This window comes from Protomyctophum parallelum (genome assembly GCF_964188405.1).
Source record: "Protomyctophum parallelum genome assembly, chromosome: 9".
NCBI lineage: Eukaryota > Metazoa > Chordata > Actinopteri > Myctophiformes > Myctophidae > Protomyctophum > Protomyctophum parallelum.
The window spans coordinates 28,252,794-28,263,745 of record NC_139706.1 but is presented as its reverse complement, the minus strand read 5'-3'; positions in this window follow the sequence as shown (position 1 = coordinate 28,263,745).

Genomic DNA, 10,952 nt, shown 5'->3' with positions numbered 1-10,952 from the left:
GCGTGTTATAGTATGCCGTACGGTAGGGGCTATAGCCCATGTTCAAAAATGATGAAAAACGAGGTTTAAAAAAATCAAAATTTCAAAAAAACGATGGGCTATAACCCATGTTTTTTGAAATTTTGAATTTTTTTCAAATCCTCAAAAATGATGAAAAACGAGGATTTTTAAATCCTGTAATATAACTGTAGGGAGTACAAACACAGTAAGGAACCTGGGGGTTATCTATGAAAAGGCAACACAATGAGCAGAAAATAAACCATGGAAATACAACAAATTGAGCAGAGCACCGCAGGGACTTGAACCCCGTTCTGGAAAACCAGGAAGTACCACACCAGTGCCTTGGTTTTTGTTTTGTTGTAATTTACAGGTCCAACTCGAATAAAACTAAAAACTCTAATAAAACTAAAAACTCTAATAAAACTAAAAACTCTAATAAAACTAAAAACTCCAATAAAACTAAAAACTCTAATAAAAATCCTCACTCTCTCTCCCCCTCTCCATATCTTTCTATCTCCCCCCTCTCCGCTCTCCCTCCCTCTGTCTCTCTCTTTGCCGTATATAGTTTCCCAAACAAACGATGCCTTCAGGGACTGCAGTGGTTCATAATGATCCAAAACAGCGTGCGTGTGTCCGTGCGTGTGAGCGTGCGCATTAATACCCTGTCTCTGCTGACTTGTACTGTGTCATTATGTCTAAAAAAGTAGATCTGGCCCAATAGGACTACGCTATACCAACATTTGATTCGAATTTGAACGGAAAACGGAAAAACGAGAAAACGGAAAATCGAGAAAAACGGAAAACGGAAAATCGAGAAAACAAACGGAAAGTCGAGAAAACGGAAAATCGAGAAATCGAGAAAACGGAAAATCGAAAATCGAGAAAACGGAAAATCGAGAAAACGGAAAATCGAGAAAAACGGAAAACGGAAAATCGAGAAAACGGAAAATCGAGAAAACGGAAAATCGAGACAACGGAAAATCGAGAATACGGAAAACGGAAAATCGAGAAAACGGAAAAGCGAGACGAAAAAGCGAGACGAAAAAGCGAGACGAGAAAGCGAGACGAGAAAGCGAGACGAGAAAGCGAGACGAAAAAGCGAGACGAAAAAGCGAGACGAAAAAGCTTGATGAAAAAGCTTGATGAAAAAGCGTGATGAAGAAGCGTGATGAAGAAGCGAGACGAAGAAGCGAGACGAAAAAGCGAGACGAAAAAGCGAGATGAAAAAGCGAGACGAAAAAGCGAGACGAAAAAGCGAGACGAAAAAGCGAGACGAAAAAGCGAGACGAAAAAGCGAGACGAAAAAGCGAGACGAAAAAGCGAGACGAAAAAGCGAGATGAAAAAGCGAGATGAAAAAGCGACAAAATCGGCCCAGGCCGTAGCGTAACGGTCTGGGCACCGGACTGGTGATCCAGTCGCGGTGTGCCGCGGGTTCGACTCCCGAACCCGACACGGCCTTTACCGCATGTCATCCCCCCATCTCTCTCCCGTTTCCTGTCAGCCTACTATCTGTCCCTTAAAAAATCAATAAAAGGCGTAAGCCGCAAAAAAAAAAAAAAAAAGAAAAAAAAGAAAAAGCGACAAAATCGGAAAGCGACAAAATCGGAAAGCGACAAAAGCGACAAAATCGGAAAGCGACAAAATCGGAAAGCGACAAAAGCGACAAAATCGGAAAGCGACAAAATCGGAAAGCGACAAAAGCGACAAAATCGGAAAGCGACAAAATCGGAAAGCGACAAAAGCGACAAAATCGGAAAGCGACAAAATCGGAAAGCGACAAAAGCGACAAAATCGGAAAGCGACAAAATCGGAAAGCGACAAAAGCGACAAAATCGGAAAGCGACAAAATCGGAAAGCGACAAAAGCGACAAAATCGGAAAGGGACAAAATCGGAAAGCGACAAAAGCGACAAAATCAGAAAGCGACAAAATCGGAAAGCGACAAAATCGGAAAGCGACAAAAGCGACAAAATCGGAAAGCGACAAAATCGGAGAGCGACAAAATCGGAAAGCGACAAAAGCGACAAAATCGGAAAGCGACAAAATCGGAAAGCGACAAAAGCGACAAAATCGGAAAGCGACAAAATCGGAAAGCGACAAAAGCGACAAAATCGGAAAGCGACAAAATCGGAAAGCGACAAAAGCGACAAAATCGGAAAGCGACAAAATCGGAAAGCGACAAAAGCGACATAATCGGAAAGCGACAAAATCGGAAAGCGACAAAAGCGACAAAATCGGAAAGCGACAAAAGCGACAAAATCGGAAAGGGACAAAATCGGAAAGCGACAAAAGCGACAAAATCAGAAAGCGACAAAATCGGAAAGCGACAAAATCGGAAAGCGACAAAAGCGACAAAATCGGAAAGCGACAAAATCGGAGAGCGACAAAATCGGAAAGCGACAAAATCGGAAAGCGACAAAATCAGGTAGGTTACAGTCGCCTTTGCGAACTCACACTTTGCAAGATTGATTGTGAGCCTTGCCTCCCTCAGGCGACTGAACAGCTCCCGAATGCGCTCCAAATGAACTTCCCAGTTGTCCGAATAGATTACCACGTCATCGAGATACACTGCACACCCTGGCATGTCCCAAATCACTTGATTCATAAGGCGCTGGAATGTAGCAGGCGCATTACGCAATCCGAAAGGCATGACCTTGTAAGAATAAAGACCATTAGGTGTTATAAAGGCAGCTATCTCCCGAGCTCGCGCTGACAAAGGCACCTGCCAGTACCCCTTCAGTAAATCAAATTTACTCACGAACTTAGCGGAGCCCACCTGATCAATACAATCTTCCATCCTAGGAAGTGGGAAAGAATCGGGTTTAGTGACATTGTTCACTTTACGAAAATCTGAACAAAAACGAAAAGTACCATCTGGTTTAGGAACCAATATACAAGGTGAGGACCAACTAGACGCACATGGTTCTGCAATACCGTTTGTCAACATGTAGTCAACCTCGGCTTCTAAATACTGACGCTTGTCTGAATTAACCCTGTAGAATCTCTGTTTTATTGGCTTTGCATCACCAATGTCAATGTCGTGTTCGATTAAATGAGTACATGTCGGAGTATCACCAAATAGGCTGGGAAACTCCCGGATTAACCCTGCAAGTTCCTCCTGGCCGGACGCAGGCAAATGAGCCAACAGATTATCGAGGCAGGCAAGTGCTTCTGAATTTTTCAGTCGACCATGAACCAACGCCGGATCCGGTGTACCCAAACCATCTTCCTCTACCTCCCGACTAGGAGACAACACCGGAACTGCCATGCAAACTGCATGAGCCAAGCCAACCTCTGGCTGCACACACAACACAGGTGTCTCAGAAGTGCGTGCATAGTACGGCTTAAGCAAGTTTACATGGCAAAGCTGGGTTGGTTTCCTACGATTAGGCGTTGAAATAATGTAGTTTAGCTCTGAAACCTTTTTTACCACTGTGTGGACCAGAAACTTTCGCCTGAAAAGGTGAAGTGACAATGGGGAGCAGGGCTAGCACCTGGTCTCCCGGACTAAACACCCGGCGCTCGGTCTTAAGATCAAACAACTGTTTCATTTTACCCTGAACTGATGCTAGGTTTTCTTTTGCAATCACCCCAGCTGTGTACAGCCGATGACGAAAACCATTCACGAAGTCAATCAAATTTTTGGGAGGCTGTGCCTCTATCCAATCTCCAGACAGTGCTGCCAATGGACCTCTCACTGTATGAGCAAAGACCAGCTCGTTTGGACTGAATCCTGTACTTTCCTGCGTTACCTCTCTAGTAGAAAGCATCAGCCACGGCAAACCCTCTTCCCAGTCTTTACCCATCTCAGTGCAGTATGCACGCAGGATGGCTTTTAACGTTTGGTGAAAACGCTCCAAGGCACCCTGACTCTGAGCGTGATATGCAGAGCTCTGATTGTGGCGCACACGCAACTGTTTCAGGACCTGAGAAAACATATGTGAACAGAAGTTACTACCTTTGTCAGACTGAATGACCTGCGGAACGCCGAAGATAGAGATGAACTGAGACAGAGCACGTACAACTGAACGAGTTGTAATGGTGCGGAGAGGATAAGCAGCAGGATAGCGAGTTGCCTGGCACATTACCGTTAACAAATAAACTGCCCCCGACCTTGAGGGCGGTAGAGGACCAACACAGTCTATGATTAGATGTTCAAAAGGCTGGCTTATGGCCGGAATGGGGTACAATGGAGCTGGTTTTAACTTCTGATTAGGCTTGTCAGTTAACTGGCATGTATGACACGTTTTAATGAAAGCTGCCACCTCTCTCTTCATACGAGGCCAAAAGAAATGCCTAAGTAGCCTGTCATAAGTCTTTCTCACACCAGCATGTCCTGATTCATTATGTGCTACCTTCAACACTGACTGGCGGAGTTTCTCTGGCAACGCAATTTGAAACACCGGTTCACCCACAAACCTTCCATTATGTGGCAGCCATTTTCTCACCAACAAGGAATTCTGAAGAAAATACCCACAAGCACTGTCAAGAATCTCGTCCTCTGGTCGTATTAGCGGCACCAGCCCCTTCAGAGATGGGTCCGCCTGCTGCTCTGCCACCAGATCTGAACGTGTTATGGACAATGGAAAATCAGCCAGAGGTATTGCAAATTTGTCAGACACTTTAGACTTAACTGATTCTTTTGACTCAGAGTTCCCCTTTAACTTAGCCATTGCACGTGTCACCGCACATGCTGAGAAAACCTCTGGAAAGTCACGTTCACTTTTATCCATCCCCCCAGTTAGCAAAGGAATAGACGTCACTACTGCCGGTGGAGGAACGGTTGCCCACACCCGAGCACCAACCAGGTCGTTCCCCAGAATCACCGTCACCCCTGGGATCGGCAGCGCTGGGCGCACAGCAAGCTTCGCTTCCCCCTGGAATAATTCACATTTGAGCAAAACGTTATGCAAGGGAACCCACAGAATATTCATATCTATGCCACGGATAGGCACCTTGTCACCCGTGTCAGAATCCTGAGTTAAAGGGAGAACACCAGCCTGAATAAATGAGTCAAAAGCACCTGTGTCCCTCAAAATAGTTACTGGCACTTCTTCTCCATTTTGCAGCAAAGCCACAGAGCCTTTCATGATAAACGGGCGGTAAGAATCCAGTGCTGCAACTGACGTGTCCCTATTCGGGCCGCAATTTGGTGTAGCACAAGTGGACACCGGACGTGGAGCGGCTGCGCCAGCCCCTTTTGGTTGCGAATGTCCTGCAAAATTATGAGTCCTGGGGTTTCCATTCAACTTAAAACATTCAGACTTCCAATGGCCCCGTTTATGACAGTAATTGCACATCTTGTCTGGCTCACGCAAATTACCACTGCCATTAGAATTACTTTTAGCTTCAGCAGGAAAAGGTTTATCAGATCGGCCGAGAGACTCACTAGCAGTGTTGCCACCGCCCGATTTAAACTCTCCACGGTGCGTCAAGACAAAATCATCAGCGAGCGCTGCTGCGTCTGTTGCGTTGCGCGCTTTCTGCTCGTTGATATATGTCGCCACTCGAGGTGGAACGGAGTTTTTGAACTGCTCCAATATCAATAGATCACATAGCTCGTCGAAATCGGTTACTTCCGAGGCATTATACCAGCGCGTAAAACTGGTAGTCAGGTCACGTGCGAATTCTAGATGACTCTGTTTGTCATGTTTCTTTCTGAACCTAAAACGCTGGCGATATGCCTCGGGGACGAGCTCAAACGACTTCAGCACCGTTGCCTTGACACGAGTATAATTCTGGCTGTCAGCCACGCTCATCGCCGAATAAACCTCCTGCGCCCTGCCAGTCAAAACGCACTGTAACAACAATGTGCGCGCAGAATCAGGCCAATTACGCACGTCAGCCATACGCTCGAACATGGCAAAAAATGCCTCTGGATCACGTTCGTTAAACTTTGGGACCAAACGTAAATTCCCAACTTTGGGACCAAACGTAAATTCCCACTCACATCGAAACCCCCTGCGGACTCAGCAGGTCCTGTGGTGGACACTTGTGCAACAGCTGGAATCTTACCGTCCCTTATCAGGTCCAGCCTGTTTTGCTCCACTTGCCATTTCATTCTTTCAATTGAATGTTGCGCCTGTTCATCCTCATGTTTCATTTTTTCAATAGTATATTGCGCCTCAGCGGCGTCAGCCATTATTTTAGCCTGCAATATCATCAACTCTTTCTGTTGTTCAAAACTCAAGCCTGCCCCTGACATCATTCCCGCAGGCACCGCCGATGCGGCGTTTAACGGAGGAGGAGACACCTCCTCTGACTCGGCAAACTCCTTTTTAAGTGCCTTAAAACCACTGCTATGGATTCCTTTGTCCTCTTATCATTTGAATCCAGTTTAATCTTATACTGGTCTGCTATTTTAATTAGTTGGTCTTTGGTGCATTGCAATAACAGTTCCTCAGACGGATCTGCAATAAATGCCTCTAAACTGACCATGGCTGTGTGCGCGCTTAAAGTTCACAGCTGGCAGAAACAAAACACAAAAAAAAAAAATACAAGTGCCCCTCTAGCCTATATAATTCCCAAGCTATGCTCCACCCGTCTTCATGCCGGTTTGCGGGAGGTACTTATGCACGGAAGGCCACCGCAAAGGCCTAGCTGATACCGAGAGGCAGGGAGGGCAACCAGAAACTGGCGACCCGCATGCACCCCTCAGCTGTGCCCCCGAGACGACCGTGCGTACGCACAGCCGCTACACCCGCACCTTGCACCTAAACCACCCCCCGGCCTAGACCCAGCGAGCTATATTCTATACCAGAGACTAAACGCGCCTACCAGAGACACTCGTATTAAAATAAAAAACAAAACCAGCCAAGCAAACTATATATATTTACTATACTATAATAATTATAATTATAATATATATATATGTATTTACTTTAGCAGCACAACAGCCAGGAAAACTTCTCCACCAGCACAAACTTAATCAAAACGAATGCAAAGTAACCAAACTTAATAAATCAACTTCAAATCAAACAAATTACTGCATCTCCCAAAGTCCGAGTACATTCACAAGCGTGTACGCTGAAGTAAACATCGCTTATCAGTTTGTACTCACCGGACTGATGAATGACAAGGGAATCCCCGGATTGGTTCCCAAATGACGTCACTTCATTCACAAAACTCAAAACCACGGCGCCGACAAGCCATTAATTAAGGCCAAGTTGCCCATAGACTACCGCAGCAGAGAACAATAGCAGAGAACAAAGGCAGGAGGGCGAGTCACTTGACTCTCCAAACTCACTGCACAACTAATTCACTGGACAGAGCCCCCATTTGTTAGATACCTGGCCTAGGGGAGCCAAGTACACAACAAAAATACAGGGGAGACACAGTACTCAAATGAAATATTAATTTATTTAGTAATCAAAAATAAGGTAAAGGTAAGGTAAAGTCAAAATCATACCAAAATCAAAGTCAAACAGATGAGGTGTGGAAATCAGTAGTCAGTGGTGTGGTGCGTGTATGCATGAGTGAGATGTGTGTGCGTGTTGTATGTATTAACTCAAATGATGGAAAAGGTGCATGGTGGGAGAAGGGCAGAGGAGAACTGAATAACACAGAGCTGAGGAAGGGACTGGGGAGGCAGGCTTATATAGGGCGTCGGCACCTGGGCAACACAAGGAGAAAGGGAATTAGGAATAGCAAAGCAAACTAACCAAAGTGAATAACAAATATAATATATATAAAGCTACACCAGACCACCTAATATAAGATACCATATACCACAATATACTATATACCCTAATATACTATATACCCTAATACAGTACAATACATACACAGGGGGCCGTCACACGACAAAAGCGACAAAATCGGAAAGCGACAAAATCGGAAAGCGACAAAATCGGAAAGCGACATAGCCCATACCGTACGGCATACTATAGCACGCCATTTTTCATCATTTTTGAGGATTTGAAAAAAGAAAAAAAAGCCGGCTAAAAAAAAAATGTGACGCTCGTCTAATAGCCCATATCGTACGGCATACTGTAGCACGCCGTTTTTCATCATTTTTGAGGATTTGAAAAAAAACAAAAAAAAAAAAAACGATGGGGCCATAATTTTTTGAATTTTTGATATTTTTTTTTATCCTGGTTTTTCATCATTTTTTAACATGGGCTATAGCCCATACCGTACGGCATACTATAGCACGCCATTTTTCATCATTTTTGAGGATTTGAAAAAAAAAAAAAAAAAAAAAAACGATGGGGCCATAATTTTTTGAATTTTTGATATATTTTTTTATCCTGGTTTTTCATCATTTTTTACCATGGGCTATAGCCCATACCGTACGGCATACTATAGCACGCAATTTTTTTCATCATTTTTGAGGATTTGAAAAAAAAAAAAAAAAAACATGGGGCCATAATTTTTTGAATTTTTGATATATTTTTTGATCCTGGTTTTTCATCATTTTTTACCATGGGCTATAGCCCATACCAAAAAAAAAAAAAAAAAACGATGGGTTATAGCCCATCGTTTTTTGATTTTTTGATTTTTTTTTTAATCCTCGTTTTTCATCATTTTTGACCATCCCACTGAGCAATAGCCGGCTATTAGACGTGCGTCTAAAAATGGGATAAAAAACGTCGAAAAATAGACGTCGAAAAACGTCGAAAAATAGACATCTAAAACACGTCTATTTTTGGACGTTTTTTATCCCATTTTTAGAAGCTCGTCTAATAGCCCATATCGTACGGCATACTGTAGCACGCCGTTTTTCATCATTTTTGAGGATTTGAAAAGAATGAAAAAAAAAAAACGATGGGTTATAGCCCATCGTTTTTTGATTTTTTGATGGGTTTTTTTAATCCTCGTTTTTCATAATTTTTTACCATCCCACTGAGCAATAGCCGGCTATTAGACGTGCGTCTAAAAATGGGATAAAAAACGTCGAAAAATAGACGTCGAAAAACGTCTAAAAATAGACGTCTAAAACACGTCTATTTTCAGACGTTTTTTATCCCATTTTTAGACGCTCGTCTAATAGCCCATATCGTACGGCATGCAGTTTTTCATCATTTTTGAGGATTTGAAAAAAATGGGGAAAAAAAAATGAAAAACGGCGTGCCGTTGCCGTACGGTATGGGCATGTTCAAAAATGATGAAAAACGAGGATTAAAAAAAATTCAAAAATTCAAAAAACGATGGGCTACAACCCATGTTTTTTATTTTTTTCATTTTTTTCAAATCCTCAAAAATGATGAAAAATGGCGTGCTATAGTATGCCGTACGGTATGGGCTATAGCCCATGGTCAAAATTGACGAAAAACGAGGATAATTTTTTATTTCAAAAATTCAAAAAACGATGGGCTATAACCCATGTTTTGTTTTTTTTTCATCTTCTTTAATATCCTCAAAAATTATGAAAAACGGCGTGCTATAGTATGTCGTACGGTATGGGCTATAGCCCATGGTCAAAAATGGGATAAAAAACGTCTAAAAAAAGACGTCTAAAACACGTCTAAAAATAGACGTGTTTTAGACGTCTATTTTTAGACGTTTTTTATCCCATTTTTAGACGCACGTCTAATAGCCGGCAATTGCTCAGTGGGATGGTCAAAAATGATGAAAAACGAGGATAATAAAAGAAAATCAAAAATTCAAAAAACGATGGGCTGTAACCCATGTTTTTTTGTTTTTTTTCTTTAAAATCCTCAAAAATTATGAAAAACGGCGTGCTATAGTATGTCGTACGGTATGGGCTATAGCCCATGGTCAAAAATGGGATAAAAAACGTCTAAAAAAAGACGTCTAAAACACGTCTAAAAATAGACGTGTTTTAGACGTCTATTTTTAGACGTTTTTTATCCCATTTTTAGACGCACGTCTAATAGCCGGCAATTGCTCAGTGGGATGGTCAAAAATGATGAAAAACGAGGATAATAAAAGAAAATCAAAAATTCAAAAAACGATGGGCTGTAACCCATGTTTTTTTGTTTTTTTTCTTTAAAATCCTCAAAAATGATGAAAAACTTCGTGCTATAGTATGCCGTACGGTATGGGCTATAGCCCATGGTCAAAAATGTTTTTTATCCCATTTTTAGACGCTCGACTAATAGCCGGCATACGGCATACTGTAGCACGCAGTTTTTCATCATTTTTGAGGATTTGAAAAAAAATATATATATTTTTTTTATCCTGGTTTTTCATCATTTTTGACCATGGGCTATAGCCCATACCGTACGGCATTTAAAAAAACGGGGGAAAAAAACGATGGGTTGTAGCCCATCGTTTTTTGATTTTTTTTCTTGAATTCTCGTTTTTCATCATTTTTGACCATCCCACTGAGCAATAGCCGGCTATTAGACGTGCGTCTAAAAATGGGATAAAAAACGTCTAAAAATAGACGTTGAAAAACGTCTAAAAATAGACGTCCCAAACACGTCTATTTTTAGACGTGTTTTAGACGTCTATTTTTAGACGTTTTTTATCCCATTTTTAGACGCTCGACTAATAGCCCATATCATACGGCATACTGTAGCACGCCGTTTTTTATCATTTTTGAGGATTTGAAAATAATTTAAAAAAAAAACACGATGGGTTATAGCCCATCGTTTTTAGAATTTTTGATATTTTTTTTATCCTGGTTTTTCATCATTTTTGACCATGGGCTATAGCCCATACCGTACGGCATACTATAGCACGCTGTTTTTCATCATTTTTGAGGATTTGAAAAAAACGGGGGAAAAAACGATGGGTTATAGCCCATCGTTTTTTGAATTTTTGATATTTTTTTTATCCTGGTTTTTCATCATTTTTGACCATGGGCTATAGCCCATACCGTACGGCATATTATAGCACGCCGTTTTTCATCATTTTTGAGGATTTGAAAAAAACGGGGGAAAAAAAAACGATGGGTTATAGCCCATCGTTTTTTGAATTTTTGATATTTTTTTTATCCTTGTTTTTCATCATTTTTGACCATGGGCTATATAGCCCATACCGTA